General features: G+C 36.4%; 1 protein-coding gene across 1 annotated transcript in view; it reads right to left on the bottom strand.

Annotated features, from left to right (window-relative positions):
• NRG3 (neuregulin 3) overlaps positions 1-14571 on the bottom strand; it is a 455991-nt gene extending 441420 nt beyond the window's left edge. Inside the window, exon 1 of the mRNA XM_063163929.1 lies at positions 14461-14571. The gene's annotated coding sequence lies outside the window, so the exon portion shown is untranslated. The remainder of the gene's footprint in view (positions 1-14460) is intronic.
• Positions 14572-21856: the final 7285 nt, after the last annotated feature.

Raw genomic sequence — 21856 nt, 5'->3', positions numbered from 1 at the left:
GAAAAGGAAAGAAAAAGGTCAAACAAGCCCTATAGTTTATATGAATTTATATGATTTAACTCTGCTTCCCTTTCGTGCTTTTTCCCCTCTTGCCCCCCCCAAAAGATGGGAAGGAGAAGGAAAGTCTTTCCCATAAGCCCTGAACACATGACATTTTTTCAACTGTTCAATTAAAATTTTAAACCAGAGCTTTTGAAAGCTCCAGCCAGTGAAAAAACTTGAGACGTTTTTCATGAAGACCAAATTTCTGTTCAAAAGTCTGCAATAAACTCGAGTAAGGAGAACTGTAGTGGGGTTGCCAGGCTGACAGATTAAAGTGTACCCTGACAATTTGTCCTGGCCACAAGAGACAGCTCTGTGCTTCTCAAGTTTGGTGTATAAAAACTCAGTAAGCTCCTGCCAAAGCAAGAGAGGAGATGGAGTTTCAGTTTATACCAAAGCTGTGAAAATAACCCTGGAAGTTTTACCATCAGTGGTGGGGAAAATCCACGGCACAGGTCAAAAAATCACCCACCTCCTCTCAGTTTCTGGCTACAGCTGTACCTGCTTGGAGGATCATTGCCTCCATTATTACACCACCTGCTCTCTTTTGTCCCACTCAGGCAGTCCCCAGCTGCATTTCAATATTCAAGGAGTATCACTTTTCATTACTACTACACAGGACCTTGCCTATAATGTCATAAGCACTTTCCAAACAGAAACTAGATAAAAACATTTTCTTGGGGCGGGGGGCAAGTGCCTTCTCTTAATTCCTTTATATATAGTTCTGATTTTGCAGAAATCATCTTCACTTCTAGATAGCACAGAATCTAATCCTAGGAAAACCAACACACAAGAACAGAAAAGAACCCAATAACCCTGAAACACTACGGCATCTTGAGATGACATTTTGAAGACAGCACATGGCCAAGATCTTCCCTATTTTCCATTCCACAGGCTTGGACCCCATGTGCACCAAGACTCTACACTAAGATTTGCAAACTCCTCTTTCCATTTTTAATTTTATCCAATAAATAAAGGAACAGTGTTTTTAACAATTTTATTCTGTTATGTATTTCTCCTGAAGAACACAGATTAAATTCTATACTGGAACACTAGAGCAGCATTTGATTTCACATCACCAACACGTTATTTGAGTGATAAATAGAATGGAATGCCAAAACACCTTAAAGGCCTGGAAATGAGTTTGGACAGTCACTTAGCTAAATCCTTCCCCTAAGAAAGGAATATTTACTGACTTGCAATAATAACATTTGAAAAATTTTTCAAATTAATTTTTACTGTATTTTTGGTCCTTTTCTCTTTCTTATTTACAATCCACTTTTTTTTCCATTCCTTTCCAACAACTGTCAGTTTTTCCCCAGTCCTACCTATGTTTTTCACTCTTTCTCTCACATTTACCTTTTCCATCTGCTCTAACAAAACATACACATTTCCTTCTCTTTACCAAAACTGTTAGATCTGAATTCATAAAATGTTTAAAAATATATAGGATTGCTTTTGGTGGTTAGGGACACATAACACCAGCCATAAAACATATCTAAATCAATACACTTCCACATATCAGAACAGCATGTGGCAGTACAGCATTATGAAATTTATAATTGCATCAGATCTGTGATTTCCCAATAGCTCTGCCTCTATAATAACTAATTTTAAGCTAGAAGTCCCACTGGTGACCTACAAAAGAAAGAGAGAAAATGGGACATTTCACTGAGGAATGCTAAGCTGATGATGCAAGGACTAAGCTCCACACTGCACAGTGATTTATTGTACTTTCTTGTTACAAAAAAATGAAATTAATGACTTAATGAACATGTATAATCTGACCTTTGCAGATAATTTTAAGGGTTTTATTGTCTTTTTTTTCCCCCTATCATTTACAAAAATAACCCTAGCCTGATTCAAAGAACAGAACAAGGAACAGAAGATAGTAAAGTATTATAAGAAAATAAAATATATTATTTAAATAGATAAAAGAATATATAAATAAATAAAAAATAATATATATAATATTCTCTGATAGAGTGGGACCTCTAAATCTGAACCTAAGACTTAAGCACAGCATGCTTTAGTTTTTAAGGTTACTTCAAAATTCAGTCAGAAATGCACATGGAGAAAAAAAGGATCCACAACAGATTCTTGCCACAAATAAGCACCACATTTCCTTCCCCAAGAGGGAAAGGTACAGTCATTCTAAAGGTAAATGTGCAGCCATAGAAAGAAAGTTGGGATATTTTCTGGCAGCTATAAGAATAAAAAAACCACACGGTCGAATATTCCATTCGGTATTCTGAATCACAACATTAAATTAGTAAGAGGAAAAACCTTTCAACATTATTTGGTTACAGACAAATTCTTCACAATGGTATTGTATCCTGTCACAGCTGCCTGCCTAGTGTGAAGCACATGAAATACACTGCATTGCAATGGGATAGCTAGTCATACTTTGTGGCTTTATAGAAAAATTATAACTGTAATCACATGAGACCATCCTTAAGGGAAAAAAAAAATAAAAAAACCTAAACAAGGAAAACATAAATTAATTAAAAAAAAAAAAATTCCACTAGTCACGGCTGGTGTCCCTCTACCCGGGTGCCACCTTGGCACAGCCAGCACAGCACGCTGGCAGCCAGGTGAGGTCTGTGCCTGCCTGGGGAGCCCCTGTGCCACTGAGGAGACACCCTGCAGAGGTATCTGCTGTCCTCCTTTGGCCCTCACTATAAATCCGTGGGCATTCAAAGGCACATCAGCCCAAGGTCCCCATCCAGGGGGAGGCACGGACCCACGAGCCAGCTCTGCTTCGTTTGAGTAACTCGTGCATCAGCAGCAAAGCTGGAGCACCAGCAACTGTCCTGATGGTGGCACCTCTTGCTCACAGGGCAGACTTTGCTCCCAGACTCCAGCAAAACTGACAGTCAGAAATTTGGGCACAAAGCCCGTGGGCCTCAGGAGCCAGTGGTCCTAGGTCCTTCCACTTTAGGGTACAGACTGAAACATAAAAACCCCGAGCTGGTTTTGGCTGGGGCAGGGTTAATTTAATTCATTGCAGCAGATGCAGAGCTGAGTTTTAGATTTGTGCTGGGCACAGAGTTGAAGCCTTTTCTGTTTTTCCCACTGACACGGTGGTGAGGAAGGCTGGGAGGAGACACAGCCAGGACAGGTGACCCAAAGTACCAAAGGGATATTCCAGACCATATGACATTGTGCTCTGTAGATAAAGTGGGGGGAAGAACTCTGTGCCAGGATTCAGCATGGGCTCCTAATGTCCTTGTCACAGGACCAGTCATGGTGTTCCTACAAACAGATGGCTTTTTTCCCCCCTGCCAAATGTCTAGCACAAATATTATGAAAATACTTTTAAAGTACAAGTCACTGTAGAACCTTACTTTTGTTAAAAGCCCAAGGGTGCACTTATCACTCAGAGCAGAACTATTACATTATACAGGAAAAAAAAAAAAAAAAGAAATCAAATTCTATATACTGAGGAAAAGAAAGAAATTAAACCAGCTTCATTACAGAGATGACCACAGGTCAAATTTTGTTACAGGAGTTTATGAAATTACTCATATGCATGTTACTAAGAGGAATCAGGTTTGCTTTCATGTCAGAACATCATATAAAAAAGCTCCTATTCTTGTAATATTTCCATCCCATATATTTATGTATCTATTAAAAGCATCACTAATTATTTGCTATTAAGAATGAGCTAATTAGATTTTACACTGTGTGAAAGAGATACAAAGTATGTAACTTACCATCCATTAAAAAAACTGCAAACAGATGAAAACAAAGAGATCCAAGAAAAGTTAAAGAGCTGACAAACGAACTAGGCTTCAGTTACCTTGGATGACGCTAAATTACAAATTTATAAAGAATATAAATACTGACAACAAATTAAAACAACCCAAATCTATCATATTTGACTTTTGTTAATGTAACAGCTGAACAACCTGCAGGGAAACACTTCAATTACATAACATTTATTTAACAAATACCTTGTTCTACCTCCCTTGTGACTGTATTTAAATCAAGGAGTTATAACTACAGAATTTACAAAAAATAATAATCTATCAATTACTGTTGGTTTACTTTGTTAAAATTTACAATTGAGATTTAAAAGGCTAAAATTATTTGAATAGAATAAGACTGCCTAGAGTAAAATATTTTTAATTGTTAAATAAAATGTTTTGAAACAAACCCCACTGTATTTGTAGAACCAAATTTCAGCGGGCACCTTGGGAAAGATGTTATGTAGACATAGAAGCCACAAGTGGATTTTTGTTTGTTTTAGTTTTGATAAGCATAATTCTCTTCCCAGTTCCATTTTTAAGAATAACAACTTTTAATATGAGGACTTGAAGTAGTCTCTTGTGAGTCACTCGTGTCTTAGCCAGCATTCGTGCTGTGTTAGAAATAAGTTCTGCATTGTTTTGGAGGACAAGAGAAATTTTTAAAGCTCACTGCGTTCTGCTTTGACTACACTACACTTCAGATTGGTACAAAAAAGCATCTTTGATATGGTCCCCATTTGCAGATAAGTTATTTACCTTTCACGTGTAAAAAGTTGCAGGTAATAAGGAATCTACAAGTGGAGATCTGAGGGGTATGAACTTGTCTTCTATTGGAGCCAAAACAGAAGCAAGTTTCAGGCTCCAGTCCCTCAGATATCTAACAAAAAGCTGCTCCATTAGGAACTCCATTTAACAATTCTTACCTGCTCAACGTTTTTGTCACAGCACATGTCACAGTTGAGACGGCCACAATACACAGAGTGTCACCACACAATTTCAGAAAGCTTCAACCCATACAGAGCAATACCACACCACTTCAGAAGGCTGCAAGCATCTGCCCCTCTTGTCCTTCAGCCCAGCCTTTTATCCCCTCCTGCTGATGCACTGCACCTGTGTGCCCTCTGCTCCCTTTGGTGGTTGCTCAGTGCCCCTGGGCACTCCATGGCTCATCAGCTCCAATGGGATTCACCTGCTGCTCACAGCTGTGCCCATGGGGGATGAGCCCCTAATCACAGCCCCACCCCAATCAACATAAACTGTGCACCTACACATTTTCTTACAAGCAGATATTAATTAATTATTGATTTTTAATGCACTCCTTACGTGTGAACACTCACGGACATAATTAGCACTCCTATAAGGAAAATGAAACTTAATAAATAAATGCAGTAATATAAAACCACTGCCTTCCCTATGTACAGAACATGGGCTGTTAATGCTTTCACACTCTGATCCCTGAGCATGCATGAGCTAGAGTTTTCCAAACTACACAGATAAAGCCTAAATATGCCAAGATTTTAATAAGGCAGCTGTGTATTAAAAAAAAGCATTATCTGAAAAGATACATTTATGTCTCATATTCTATAAGTTATACTAAAATTGGATATTGAACACGTAACTTAATAGAGGATAACTTATAAACATTATTATGGATGTGCCAAAACATCCAGCACTGTAAACCAGCAATTTAGGTCAATACCTAAAGGCAAAACAAATAGTTATTAAACACCAAACCAAACAGCAGTCATGCAGTAGTATGCAAAAATCTCACAGGTCAAGAATAAAGGAATAACAGCCAAGTTTTGTAATCAATTCTATACATGCTTTTACTTATAGATATCTTCATTAGGTTTTCTTTCTGAAGACAGTAAAAACACACTCCTCTACTTCAAAGAGCTTCTGGTGGGAGCAGCATTGTTTCTATGCTAAGAGTTTAGAAAAGGAATGCAATGATAACTAAAATCCATTGCATGAAATGAACACAGGGTGTCTTTTCAAAACTAATGAAGAGTGGTCACAGTCAGGGAGAAACCTCCAAAATATTGTTGTTTTAACTCAGAAAATTATGAAGGTGATAAACATTAACTCAACAAAAGTTTGGGTTTTATTTTTTTTTAATTAACATTAATTTCCTGTAGTAGAACAGCACTTTAAAGGTCAATCATCTGTGAGATGCGAGCAAAAGTGTTCAAATAAGGAGAAAAATGGTACCAAGCCTGAGGGACACATAGCCAAGATTTTTCTGATCAAATTTACCCATTCATCCATATCCTCAGCAGCAGGTGAGGGAAGATGTTCAGCATTAGCTCTATTCTGATGTTTAGCTAACCAAAGATTGATTAATCTGATATTGATTATCAGACTGGTCAGAGGAAATCCTCAAGTTCCTATCCTATGAAGTTTCTCAGTAATAGCAAAGGTTTTGATTTTACCACAACAAAACACACGAGCTGAATTTAATAGTACCATATTTTACTGCAATTGGTAATATGCTTATTTTTGTTAGCAATTGTGCTGAAAAAAAATCACACCAAGTCAAGCTAAGCTATAAATTAATTAAGGTTTTTGGTACAGAATACATGCCTCAAGGCTTGCAGTTCCAAATGTCACTGCATTCATTTTATTAGAAACACTTTTTCAGGGGAATAAATCTGTTTTTCAGCCTGCACAATTGATGTCAGTGTTATATAAAGGTAAATACTTCTGGTGTGAACATCTGATAAAGAAGCACATTAGTAAAACATGATACGTCACTGCCATTGTGCCATCTGTCAGGTGGGGTGTAATTATGGTAACATCATTCTTATCAATCCCTTGGATAAAAAGAGAGGATCTGGCAAAGATGGTGAAATAAAGGCAGCCTCAGTCTGTAATCATTAAGTCAGCGACAGTTTTGAAATTCATTCACGCCCGTTTCTACAACTACAGCATTGTTCCAGTTACAGGCAATAGCTTTTTAAATTATGATGTAATTTACACCAGGTAACCTTAGAACTGTAAGTGATGATCATAAGCAAAAACTTTTAAAGTCTCTTTCTGTCAAAAAGCTCTGTATGGAGGAAAAGCAGGGTTCAAATATCACCCTTAGCTCTCCCCCTCTATACCACAAGCAGGTTATCATCAGCCATGATCCATAGAACCTGCTGAGGAACAAACCTGCACTTTAATGTATATGCATATATGTGTCTAGATATAGCCAAATACAAATAGATATGCATATTCTTAGCTGAGGAAACAGAAACAAGTGACTCATTCAAAAATATATATGCAAAGACATCATCACATAATTCCAAAATCTGATGTGCTATTCACTTGGTATGTCACTTAGTTGATAATTTAAAATTATTAACTTAAAAAAATAAATACAGAAAATAATATGTTCTCTCATTAACTTTTCAATATTAGGGATTGAGCATAGGCTGGAAAATACAAATGTCACTTTAATCAAAAGTGGAAAAAATGCTGCTTTTGAAAGTTTTTAATAAACAGTTGTGGATAACTTGTGGAGATACAAATAATATCCACAGCACAGGGAAATAATGCCTAGGAATTTGAGAGACAGAGGACTTGGTTATAAAATAAGATCTCCTTAAATAATCACCTTCATTACATTGGTATGTGAACAGAACTGACCCATGCATTCCGATAGGCTGAACTGCAAGTGTAAAATCTCAACACATTTTTGATTCCAGAAAGTTAGGTTCTTAATTTTTTTTTTTTTTTGCTTACAATTCTTTTAGAGGATGGTTCAAGTTGCAAATAAGAGCATTTTAAACCAATTATTTGACCTGGCCATATTTTTAAAGATTACTTTCCTCCCTATGCACCTCCCTTGTAGTACAAGGACTGCTGTATCTCCTGTGCCTGTACACATAAAAATGAAGCGCAGACTCTATCTATTGACAGCTAGTAAGTGCAAAAACTCATCTTTTGCTTGTGGAAATAAAATACACATATATAAAGTCTGAAAAATAGACAAATATGTAAAAGACACTGAAATACTCACATTGACAGTGAGTGGTCACCATCCCTCAGGGATTTACCTTTATAAGAGATTAAGTGTATTCCTGAGCCATGTCCCCTCCCAACTACAATCATCAAAGATTACCCTGCTCAAGCACAACTGCACTGGCCTTGTATGAAGGTAAACTCCTGGGACAGCCTTAGTTCCAAATTCCGCCTTAAACTGGGGAATCAGTGCTATTGAAAGCAGCTGCTTTATTCATAATTTATCAGGATTCAGGTTTAAATGCTGTAAATTGAACATCTTGTCCTATCAGATATTTCACAAGGCAATAGATGGCCATTCATCCTACAAGAGTGAAGATGGTTTTGCTGAAGGGTTCTCGGATCAGCCTTTTTCTTTTTTTGCAGTGATGATTTTTTTGGTATTTTTATCTAGGAAAAATCCATATTGCTTAAATAAGTAAGCAATAAGAAAAAGTTGCTAAAACACTTGAAAGCTCCTATTAGAAGAGTGTCATACATTTCTAATCAAAAAAGCTACCCTCACATCTACTAATTTTAACCTTTTTTAAATTTCACAAGACCCTACATAAATCAGGAAAATATAAACAAGTACTTCAGAATGGCCAGTGAATGCTGCATACATACTGCAAGCTTCCTTACAAGAGACAAGATTTATTCTCTGCATTCAGAGGGGCCCATCACTCCTAATTTTGAACCAAAACTTGATTCAGCCTCATGTCACTGGACTGAAATAACTGGAGCCTGGACATCATTAAATCTTGGAGAAACAATCAGTGCAATTCAACACATTTGCTGAAGATTCTCCACATGCAAGAGACTACTGCTGTTATTTTTGTTTGAACAGCTTCCCATGGCAAACTCTGGTTTTGAAGGATTTATTTTTCCCTGTTAGACAGTATTGAGGCATAAAACTCCCTAATAATGTGACCAAATAAGTCTTGGAGGTATTGTAAACTCAACTTTCCACAGGGAAAAAAATTAAAATTTTCCTGTAAAGTATTATTATTTATGAATGGAGGTCTGTCTCAGACCTTCACTTTGGACTTGTACTATGCCATCATACAATACACCAAAACGTTCTAAATTATCAACTTTATATCACATTTACATTGTATGAGAGCTGACTATTAAGAAAAGCTGAAGCCAAGAAGAGAAAAGTGACTCTGCACAAGATCCATCTGCAGTAGATTGCTGCAAGAACAGCCTGGAGAGGCACCTATGACAAGAATTTCATTTATTAAACCTCAACTTCAAGGGGTTTCAGTTTAAATTTACTTCAATCATGTACAAGAAGATCATGTCCCATCAAGAGCATTCCAACTTCAGCTTCTTTGGTGCAATCTGCGCAGTGTCTCTGCAGATATATCTCTGAATTTGATAGTAGCATGTATAGCCCTGTGCTGGATCTGTAACTTCAGTACCCAGGCTCATTACCAATCTCCCGAGCTATCCATTCTTCCTCAGTTGTGAAAATGTAATAAATTGCTTTTTTTCCCCTAGTGTATTTAGCACTCATGGAAGCTGACAGATTGACAGCTGGGAGGCTGAAGCACTCTGTTTAAATCACAGAGAAAAGGAAAGAAGCAGCAAAGACAGACTAAGGAACCAAAACTGAATTAACCCCTGGCTCAAGTGGCCAGCTGAAGGCAGAATGGCAAGGACTCAATGGAGCAATCAGTGGATTTTGACAACAGAGATCTTACTTGGTGATGGCAGATATGAAATTATATAAAACCCCCCACATTTCAGCACACAACCATATTTGCATATTCATGGGCTCAACAAAGTGCCTGGCCAGTTTACAGTAAAATTATGAAGAAAATCTTAACCCATCATATATTTGATACATCAGCTCATTCAGAAAGTGAAACTTATCAGTTGCACTGTAAGTGCAGTGTACTTAACCTGCAGAGTAAGTTGAATGCCTAGAACATAAACTAAAAATAAATACTACTGGGAAATTTTCATATTTTACCCATTTTTGTGGGTTTTTAAAGCAGTCTTCAGTCAATCTAAGACCAAATTCTACAAATTCAATATTCAGCCATCACACAGCTCATTAAAAAAGTTGGATTTTGCAGAATAGTTACAGGTCTATCTCTTCTGCTAATATCTATTTGTCAAAATTGATGAAAAAATCTTGCTTCAGCTTTCAGCACCAAGATGTAGTAATGAGTCTGACATGGTAGAGTCTACCTGTTTATCTTCTAATGTGGAAAAAAAAAAGAAAATCTAAGCAGGGAAAGGTCTTTCTTTAATAAATTGTCTGCAAAATTTAGAGGCCTTCAAGAAATTCATTTGGACATGAATTAAAAAGAACTAGACGAATGAAACTTGTGCACATTAACAAAAAAATTCTGATGTCCTGATTTGAAAACACCCTGTTTTTGTCTGCATTCATTATATTGCAGAGGAAAAAATTATGTTCAGTACCTTTTAATTTTTAGTATTTTTAGTAACAATAGAAAATTAATAAGATTACTATTTACTTTAAATGCTGTGGCATTACATGGCTGAAGTTTTATCTATTTGGGTAATTTTCCACACAAAGGTAATCTCCCACTTTATTATCCCGTGTATTAAAATAAGCATCCCAGAAATCCAGCAGAAACCTCAGACCAGTCACATGAATATAAAAGTGATATAGTATTGATCTGAGTGTAAGTTTTGCTTTAACCACAACAGATGACATCAATAAAGATCATTTTGTTCAAACTAGAAGATGGCTTTACATGAATAGATACCATCTCTATTTATTATTCTTTGGAACATGATATTACTGAAAATATGAAGAAAAATGTCACATGGTCACAAAAATGGCTAAAATATTTCCTAGTATTCCTAGGTGAGAAGACCTGAATCTTGAAGCAGTTCCCACATTCCTAGGATTATTTTATTCAGAAGTAGTGCTTGGCTGGACATTTTTGTTCCATATGGGTTCCCTTTACTCTATTGTGAGTTTAGAGAGCAACAAGATTCAGGAAACATTGATTTACAAAACTAAGTTAAGCTCACCTGACACACCTGAACTGCATGTGGTTGGTTGTTGCAGCAATTAAATATATTGGTTAGGATTTAGTTTAAAGGATTCCTGAAAAGTAGTCTAAAACCTAATGATAATTTTTCAAGGAAATAATAATCATAAACATTTGAGAGATCCCTTTGTCCAAGAGACTTTCCCCAAGTTATTTAAACAATGCTTGGGGTCATGCTAGACTTCTACTAATTTTCTACTCTCAAAACTCACCTTCAAAATCAGACAGTCAATAGATTCTTCAGGGAAAAAAAAATTAGGATAAGAGCGAATTAAGTAAGACAGGGCTCCAAGTGCAATGACTCGGCTGGGCAGACATTGGGCAAACCTGCCCAGCACGGCTCTGAGCCTGTGCTGGCCTTCCCCTGCCAACCCGGGCACTCTGCATTTCCAGGCTGCGTTTGTGAGCACAGGAAAAAGTACTGCTGATCTCTCTTTGAACAATGTCTATGACTTACTACCTTTAGAATATGAAATGCACTCTGAACTCTCATTAAAGTACTGGATTTTTAATTTTTTTCTATCCTGGTGAAAGAAATAATTAAGTAAGTAAAATCAATTTCATATGCAAGTTGTTTTCAGAGTAAAATTTATATTTTTTTGGCTTATCTCTTTAATTAATCAGGATACATTAAGTAATGCATCAAAGAAATATTAAGACAAAAGGGTTTTTTTGTAAGCAGCAATAAACAAAATAAGCCCATAAATCCATGCCTTGTTCTTCTGAATCTCACTGAAGTCTCTGATTTGCACTATTTTATGATGCATTTTTGAAGTGTTTTGATTCATTTGCTGTATTGCTAAACATTACACAGAAATACCAAGTAAGATATAGGAGCATTAACCCATAAATGTAAGTGAAAATATCACACATTTTAATTGTGGCAGTTTTTAAATTGAAAGGCCCTATCTTCCCTGGAATTAGGCAGCTCTGTGAAAGGAACCTTTATTCATTTTCCTACATTAGTTGTAGGAAGAAACATTTTCCTTAGGTTTCCCCTGGGAGATGTACCATACAAGAAGAAATGCCCCTTTTGTTAGAGGAAGACGTAATTTAGACAAAGTAGCTTGAGAATAAAATTTGCTAAACTGAAACAAAGGATTTGATCTTGACTGTGGTATTCATTGGCATAGAGTTTCAATGTAATATTCATTCATTTCCCTGCCTGAAGACAATTCCTTGAATTTCAGAACCTCAGACTAAATTTTGAGAGAGGTCAGATGCAACCCCTTACTTTTATGGGCTCTCCATGTCATTTGAGATAACTAAACAAAACCGAGTAAGTAGTTTTTCAAGCCGCTGCAAACTACTACTTCTGTAAACACAATCATCTACCCCCTCTTAAAAACCTAATTACTGGCAAAGAAAAGTCAGTTCCTGGCTAATGCACAATGTAAGGCATTCACACAGTTACTCAATATGGGAAAAAAAAATTAAAAAGGGAAATTCACTGCTTTGATGAAGCATCACCTCTCCTGCATTTAAACCAGATCTGAAAGTTATGAAAATGACAGACAAAAACATCAGGAAAGAGGCCAAGAGATGGGGTAACAGCAATTCTCTGCCACAGCCAGCTCCATCACCAATCTTTCCAGAACACAAGCTGTCTATCAGGAATTACATCCAATTGGCAATTGGGCTGCTCTGACCTCAAGTTCCAGATGAAGAATGAAAATTTACAGAAGTACAGGGAATATAAATGTTTTATACAATTGTACTTTGAGAAGATCTCTACAAATTCACACCAAAAGAAGAGCCTACAAAAAATACCTCTATCATCCATATATCAAATTAATTCTTTTAGCAATACAATCATGGTTTTCCTTCTAACCTCTTTTTCCAATTGAAATCACCTAACTTTAATCCTGTTATATTCCAGTGCAACTATTAACAAAGAACTTTTTGTAGAGTAGTTCTTAAATGAAAGAGCTTGAGTCCAGGTCTATGAATTCTTTGTGCTCCACTGTACACATAATAATCTTATGCTGTTCCTAAATAGCATAAATAAATTCAGGAAAACAAAGTTCTACAATATTCTCCCTGCATTTCCAGACATGTTTCTATTTTTGATAAACCCATGCAGAATTGTTTTATATATCATAGATATTCATATCCATAAACTAAAAGGGAAGTTATAATTACAAATTGGTTTGACCTAATGTACAACACGAGCGTTACAACACTAACTGGCTGCTTACCAGGGCCCTGAAATTGCTTCTTGACTGGTTAAGCACAAATTTTTTAACCTAATAGGTATGAAACTCTTGGCTAGGAAATGACCCTGAATAAATATTAGCATCCATTCAGAAAAGGTCAAATACTTTGGTTTTTTATCATTACATTCTAACTGCTTATTTATAAACCATTGAATTTCAAAGGCAGGTTATTCTTACTGCACTATCTGGCAAAAATATTTTCTACAGCATCACAATTCTCAAATATAAAAAATAAAGAATATTCCATACTCTTTTAAGCAGGAGCAGCATGACCTCACAGAATTTCTCAGACTAGCACAAAAATCACTGAACGTCTTTCACTCCAAATAAGAGGGAAGAGCTTTCACACTATGTCTGTTCTTGCTTCTAAACCATAAACAGACAAACCCTCTACTGCTTAATTCCACTGGCTTCAAATAACAGGCAGTGGTGGACTCTATCTCAAACAAAAAGGGATAATTGAAAGTGTTTTCAAACCCCCTAATTAGCAAGTCAAAGGAAAAATTTCACTAAAGTTCTGATTTTACAATTTTTAGGCAGAGCACACTCAGTCAGTGTAGACATAGAGAGAAAAGAGGCCAAACATCCTCCCTCTGTATCAGCTCAGGGAATAAGTTCTATAAATCATCAACATCACAAGAACAAATCTTGGTACTTCCTTCTCCTTTTTCAAATCTCTGAAGAAATATATTTTCAAATTATTTCCTTCAGCAGGAGAAACTGCTACAAAAATTACTCAAAGACTTCCTATCCCATAATTTCGATAAAGGGGATAATCTAGCAAATATTTTCAGTCAGTTATTTGCCTGCCTTAGAAAATAAATTGGTCTTATCATTTAGGTGTGCATCAAACTGTTGAGGAAAGTGTATGAGGGCTTCTTCAACAAGAGACACAAAAGAGAATGGAGGAATTAGAAGCAGTATGAAGCCTCACCATGGAGATTCTGGAGAAAAGTCCTACCTGTGGCAACCAATTACTGATGTTTGCCACTGACACCATTCACAACAGCAGCAGTGAAAGGCCTCCTTCTGCCAACCAAAAGGCACTGCTTCTTTAAATACAAGATTTTGCCTGGTGTTATACAGGAAACTCCTTCTCATCGGGGCATACTCCTTCAGACAGTATACAATGGTTTAAATCCCCACACAGGAAATTCAGACCAACTTTTTATCTGGCTATTTACAAACAATCATGCAGAAAAAGGTTTTTTTCCCAGGATATGCTTTGCTTAGAGTTTTAAAACCAAATTTCTTGGCCTAAATAGAGAGGCCAAAAAGGGAGATTCACTCACCTGAGATTTACCCACCCATTTGCAGAGCCACAGTTCTAGAAGAGCAATGCCTGCCAAAGCTATGTAAAAATATAAATTGCAATATCAAGGATGACAAAAGGAAAATAAAAAGCACTCAAGCATGACAAATTACCTTTTTGTAGGCCCCCTGTGTTGGGATAGGCACACTCTCAAGACCACTGAGACACCACCTTTGATGTTCCTCTCCCTTTAGCTGCAGGACACCTCAAGTCCCAGCACTTCAGTTGAGTTGCTGGAGGGTTTGCAGTTGTGTTGGCTGAGATCCTCCTTCAGAGATTACTCTAGAGGGGAAAAAAGACAAACTGGCATCACCATCCCTTCAGAGGATTTCAGGCGCTCCATATAATTAATAGGGAGTGCCTAATCTCACTGTCCTAATGAAATTTAAAGTATTTTGACTTTGGGATTTTCCCAGATCTTCTCATTTAGCAAGTTGTGTGCAGTTGGTTTAATGTTTCCATCCCACACTACCCTACTCTACAGCGTCGCTATGAGTATACTCATCATCAAACTACCAGGCTGTGCCTTTCTGTACCAAACTGTAAATATCCCAGTCTCCAAAATCCTTCCCCTGGGAGACTCAAAGGCAAAACTTCGTTTCAAGAAGAAATTTGTGTGTGAAATTTGTATGAGAAACCTGTGAAGCCAGCAGGCACTTCCCAGGGCTGGGACGTGGGGAAAGAAAGGTTTTTCCAAATCCAATGTTACAGAGGGAAGGAGAGACAGACAAGGGGATGGAGAGGGGGACAGAGAGTGCTGAACCCTCACCCCTCAGGGGGACACTGCCCATCATCAGGGTCCCAGGAGGAGCACAAAAGCTGGTGCTGGCTCAGGTTGAGCTCTGTGCCTTGAGCATCTCGTGATGTTCAGTGCTGGGACTGCCTGGACTGCTCACACACACTTGGCACGTCCCCTAGCAGAGTCCTCTGCCAAGAAATACACAGCCACAGGGCTGTGCTTTTATTTCATGGTCAGAAATAATGATAGCTCTAAGAAACCTGAAAAAAGTTAATTTTGTGTTTATGTTTTATACCCTACAGTATTGGTAAGCAATAGGAATTCTGAGTGGTACAAAATTAGAATAGTTTTTTTTCTCATGCTCCTCAGTAATTTTACAAGCTATTTTTCCATGCTTTAGAGTGTGAGTTTTATTCCATTATCTAATCCATGCCTGCTAATTAATCAAATTACTTTAAACAGTGAAATTTGATCTAAAATCTTTTGTTCATTTGCAATCAAGTAAAGTTTGATAAGAACAGACAGTTTGGCAGTGCCTGTAAATCCTTGTGGAGCAAGGAAATTAACATCTTGGCACTCAGCTCTGCAATGATGTGCCTGATTTCATGGAAAAAAGACAACAAATTCATTTCCATACCTCAATAAAGATTCTCTTTTGCTTTAACTTAATTAATTCATTCAAGAATGAAAGCTGAACTTTTTTTAGGCATACCTGTTTCCTAGAATGTGCAATAAGGTGGAAAAATGATAAATCTGAAGCTTTGTGATAAGAATACTTCAAGGCAAAAAGAATTTGTATACTAAGAAGAAATTCACCACAGTTTCACTTGCAGCTGAAGAGTCAATAAAACATGGTGTTTCAGGAGAGTTCCATAAGAAAGGAAGAGGGACATCCCAGACAAAGCTTTCTAATGTTTGCTCTCCTCATTGATTGCTCTAATGCAGGGATGCCCACCAATATTAACTAAAATAAAGGGCAAATTGTGTTACTTGCAAAACTAGTCTGTGTCTTTTCCTCTATGCATTTATTATCTTCCAAGAGTATAATACAGCAATATTTAACTCTTCCCCAGGCATCCTTGGATCATCTAAGCCTTACATCTGGTTTTGTGCACTTACTTTCTTTGTATATCCCCGTCTTACTGGTGAGATACCTTGGGATAAGGTTTTGCTATCAAGTAGGAGATAAATTATCATCCAATACTTTTAGCTGTATGTAGCTTTCTAAAATAGTATTCTTAAAATTAAAAGCATGATATTTACTATTTTCACATTGGAAGTACTGAGTGCAAGATATAAACAGAGATACTCAACACATTCCATCTAATCTGCTCAAAAATTCTAAAACTGTACTATTAATTTTTCAAAGAAACTCACTGGCATCTCACACAACCCATCACAACCTTAACTTCTTCCTTCTTAATTTCAAATATGGAAACAGAACATTTCTGTGTTTCGAGGATCCTGATATGTGTAGAGCCATGGTGGGGAAAAAACCCCAAACAACCAAAAACCTGAAGTCTAAATGGTTTATTTTAAAAATACCTAAATGGGCTAATCATGTTCCTAACTGTTGAGGATGGGTTGAGTTTTAGTCAAATAAAGGTTTGTTTGGTGAAAAGCAAATTCCCATCTCTTGGGAAATTACCTAACAGGTCATAAAAATATGAAAATAAAAAATTCTGTTTAAAAACCCAGAGAACACCTGACAACGCACCTTGCTTACCATCTGGGACACCCTGAAATTTGTTTTGACCTAAATTAAGCAAAAGCTGCACTTCAAGGAGATAAGTTTTTCAACTTATTTGTATGTATTTGAAAAGTATTTTCCCAATTGCATATACTAAAAGTGACGTTTTAAATGATTCAAATTTCACTGATAGATAGAGGCTCCTCTAATGGCCTGCATGTGAAATCAACATGAATAGTTTACAAAAAGCCATGCAAAGAACATCAGTCAGGAGCAACATGACCTGAGAAAATCTTGTTCATTTACTACAGAATGTTAAAGGAAGCAAATTCCCTTAATTAAAAAAATATATGATAATAAGATTTAGAAAATTGGGACAGAATATTAAAATATCACACATGAGGACTGTGGAGATGTAATTTCTAATTATACCTTAATTTTGGAAATATTTCCTTGAACCTCATCCCCAGCAGCTGGGTCTTGTTTTGATTAATTTCTAAATGTTTGAAGCAACATGTTCCCTTGCTGTAGTCCTTAGAGTTTCATACCATAACTATAATATGCCATTTTCTAAGGGGGTTAATTTTAAATGTTAATGTCTTTTCAAGAGCTACTTTCAAAATCAGATCTCACATTTATGTATCTAAATTTTAAGTACCTAACCTTAGATACCCAATTTTGAATATGCAGGGATTAATCTTCACATGAAAGAAATTAAATTCATATTCTGTGGTGAGAATCAATTACTCTTTAACACCCTTAAAATGCTGGTATGCTAATACAGTAAAAACTAGAAAGAAAAATGATCCAAAGGAACCTATTTGAAAGGAAGGCTGACTTTGACTAAACAAGAGAAGGTGCATTATAGTCATGGGCACTTTATTTCTGTAGCACCAGAGGTAGCACCAACCTACAGGCAAGTTCATTAATCTCCACAGCTCCAAGGAAATGGAATGTCATGCACTGCAATGGATTCTTTATTGCTATTCCTGCATAGCTTTTCCATTAGGTTCTTTGTTAAAGATAAAATTGAGAAAAGTTTAGGTGGGATTTTAAGAATTTCAGAGCTGTAGTGCCACAAATATTCTTCTCTCAAGATCACCCACAGTCTGTCCTGCTCTACAATTTATAGGGCAATGATTTAAAACATGGTCACTATAAAAGTTTCACATCATCTCCTTATATATCAGCGCAGAAATAAAACAATTATGTATATCCATCTTATAATGACAACAAAAAAACCCCCTAAATTAAGACACAAATAAACATCATATTCCCCTGATCACATTCCCAAGGAAGAAAGCTCTCTCAAAAGATCTAGCTGAAACCAGTGCTTATAAAAATAATGAAATTGTGTCATTGCCTTCAAGGACTTCACTTAAATTATTTCTGTTTGGAAAAACAGTTTGTCTAATATCATCCTGCAGAGCATCCTGTAGCCATAATGACTTCATACAAAATTAATTTTTTTTTAGATATACACAACAGTCTTATTACAATGAAAAATTGACAGTGTATTTTTTTTTTCCTAACACATTTTGGATAATAAATAGGATATCAAGTTACATCTGTGACTAATGCCATAATGAATGAAAAATCTTGACCTAGTTTAAGTTATTAGTGTAAAATTGAGTTTATTTACTACTAAGCAACTTAACAGAAACACTAGACTGTGAAAGCACACACCTGTGTCCCCACTGTAAAACAAAAATATCTGGGAGCTTTATTGAAGTGCTTTCCAAGGATTTTCAACACCAGAGTAAATGGTAACTCTCTTAGTAAATTTTTCAGTTCCTGGAGAGCTGTTATATTGGCATCCCATGGATCATATTGTTCATTTTAATGATGTAAAATGCTGCCATTGACTTTCACATAAATGGTCTCCACGAATTTGAATTGTGGGATTGAGGCCCTTCTGCTATAGATTGGTAAATTAATTTCCCCCTAATGCTACAAATGCTGTCCTATTTATCTTTACCAAATAAATCCAGTATTTCAGTCGTTAAGAATTCCACACTGGAAACAGCTAGACTTTTTAGATTTAAACCAGGGAATAAATTCACTAGCAAAAGTCTATAAAACAAGGTCCTAAGCCTCTGAAGGATGTTAGAACCAATCAATCAGGTCTCTGTTAAGGAAACAGTATTTATGGAAACTTCAAGACTTCAAATTAGCTGTAGCCTAAAGAAAAAGGATTTCTTTCTCCCCTCCCCTGCCTTTTTTTAAAATTTTAATTTCTCAAGGCTCCAAAATAAGAAGCAATTTCTAGTGTGTTTTCAAGGAATGGAATGAGAGCAGAGCTCTAATGCTTAAAAATAGATTGCCCTGCTAATCCCACATCATACCCAGGTTATTGTATTTGTTAATCTTATTCACTACCAAGGAAGGATTTCCTGTCTATGGATTTAACATGTGATATAATCTCAGATTACAGCTCTTTACAGGGGGATATAAAACCAGGGAATATGTACAGGGATGGGTTAAAGAAGTGAACTTCAAAATAAAACAAATTTCTTTTAGAAATATGCGGAGTGAACAGGAGTCAAGTTCTTGGTTAATGGGAAGCATACTGAAGTGTGTTTTAATAAAACATGAAACAGATCTCCTAGAAGTTCTTCTTGTATGCATCTATGCCTTCTATTTAAAATCAGTGCATATTAAGAGAATATTTTAACTGTCCATTTCAGATGTTCAAGATATTGACAGTGTAAGTGTGGAATATCCACCACAGGTACAGAGATTTAAAGGAGAGTTTCAATATCAGACATTTTTTAAGCTAAGGTATTCCTTATTAACTAAATGTTAATATGTTCCTAAATGTTCCTAAATGTTTTTTTTAATTTGTTGACATATGAAAAAACTCAATTATTTGTAATTTATAATTTTTTATTATCTTTTATCCACTTAAATTTCAAAGATTTCTCCTATGAACAACTTAAGCAAATACTATTGTCACATTGGGGAGTGTCAGGAGTGCAGAATAATTTGTGGATGTTCTGAGATGCCCTATTTGAAGGCAGGCAAAGGGCAGCCCTCACCCCACAGTGTTTTATATTTTCCAGCAATTCAACAAGCTGTATTCACCAGTATCTGGCAGCTCCCCTCTTGTTCACGCAACCCTAAACACTACTTTACGATTTTAATTGATATTTATTCATTATATTGCTAATGAAAGGTATAATTAAAATAATTTTAATGAGAAAAAATGTCCTCAATTTAGCATTCAAGCTTCCAGGCTGCTGGAGCCAGAGGTTTTCTGCCAATATTACTCAGGAAACAGCACGGTATGAAATATTGTACATTAACTCTTTTTGGTGTGGCTGAGGTACTAACCTTGATTCACGTTGCATGGAAATCAGAGGTTTTTTTTACTGACTTTGGAGATGCCTAACCAATAGCACAGATTAAACTATCACTGCAATAATTCCACTGACACAAAGAATTAAATTCAGAATACTTGCAGTTTCAATATTAATATTGCTAAAATATGTGTACTGTGAACTACTTATTTTCATTTTGAAAATATTCATAAAGAAGGAAAATAAAAGAAGTACAAGAAAGAATAAAAGAAGAAAAAAAAGAAAAAAATAAAAGAAGCACAAGAAGAATACGAGACATCCTAAAAGGGAAATTTTTTTGTAGCTAATCATCACTATAAAAGTAAATTATTAGATATAACTCCTGAATATTAAATGTTAACAATGGGAATATTGTTGAAATTTTAGGCATAATCTCAAGAAAACGTATTAATGGAAAAATATTGAATAAAAAGAGTTATCTTTCAACAGAGAAATTTTTCAAAGCATGCACTCTAAAGTACAAATCTATTCCTTATGAAAAATATTATATGTATGGAAATAATAGCACCTACTTAATTTTTAGTGTAGACAGGAGGTTTTTGGGGATTTTAAAAGTGAAATTAAAAAATGCGAAAATCAAAACCAAAAACTCAGTTGAAATTTTCAATCTGCCATAATTACAGAAAACAGAACTACGAAAATCTGGAGTTCTAAACATCTGGCCCCAAAAATCACGGAGCCTATTCTTTTCAGCCCCAAACAGAGCTGTGTTCCACACGTGTCTGTGCTTTAGCAGTGATGCCACGCGGTGGAGAGCGTCCCACAGCTGACAGTGAACAGAATCTGAGCAGCTCCTTGGGGTGGGCATGGATTAAAGCCCAGCATTGGGGATTAGGAGGGCACTGCAGGCTCTGGCTCAGGCTGGGAGCCCTGGCAGCAGCCCTGCTCACCCCACCTGCCCCACCAACCACACACATCACATCTGTGTCTGTACCCAGTGACACAGCCCCTCATCTCAGAGCAGGGAATCCCATATTCTGCTCCTTAACAATTTTTTCCCCACCAATTTCTATGTCCAATTACTGCAAAAATGGTATAAAAGTCCTTTGAACAACGATTGGGAATGTCATCCCCACCTTCTCAGCCCTGCAGTGCCCATATTCCTCTCTAGAGCTGCACTTGCCTGCTCTCCAACAGGAAGGAATATCTGCCTTTCCCTGGAGACCCTCAGTTCCATGTTCCACTGTAGACACACACAAACCCCCTCTCTAAAATTAGATTGAGAAGGTTCTCTTGAACTGGGCACATTCTACAGGGGCTGATTTGCAGATTACAGCTGAGCAAATTGTCCACCCATAATGAACACCTTTAATTGCCAACTAACATTCTTATGGAAGTCAGGCATGCTTTTAAAGTTAGCCCATACTCATGAATTTTATTAAAAAAACCCTTCATACCTTGACAGTACTGAGAGGTGATATTGCCTAAGTAATTGCCAGCTTCTTCAGGTTAAAAGTGTCTGAACTAATTACAGATACATGGAACCATCCTTAAAAAACCCCAAAAATTATAAATGAGCTGTAAACAACACATTTGCTATGTATATCATTTTACATAGCAGCCTATTTTTAATTAATTTTAATCCATATCTAGGAAATAAGGGCAAAAGTACCATCAGATAGCAAAGTATCATAATATATGCTCATTCTTTTTTAACAATAACTAATATCACACCGTGCAGAAGGACCAAAAAAACGAGAGGAGTGAACCTTCAAAGTATT

This window comes from Melospiza melodia, chromosome 9 (assembly GCF_035770615.1).
Source record: "Melospiza melodia melodia isolate bMelMel2 chromosome 9, bMelMel2.pri, whole genome shotgun sequence".
Lineage (NCBI taxonomy): Eukaryota > Metazoa > Chordata > Aves > Passeriformes > Passerellidae > Melospiza > Melospiza melodia.
Note: the sequence above shows the minus strand (reverse complement) of the source record. Positions and strands in the feature narration are given on the sequence as shown.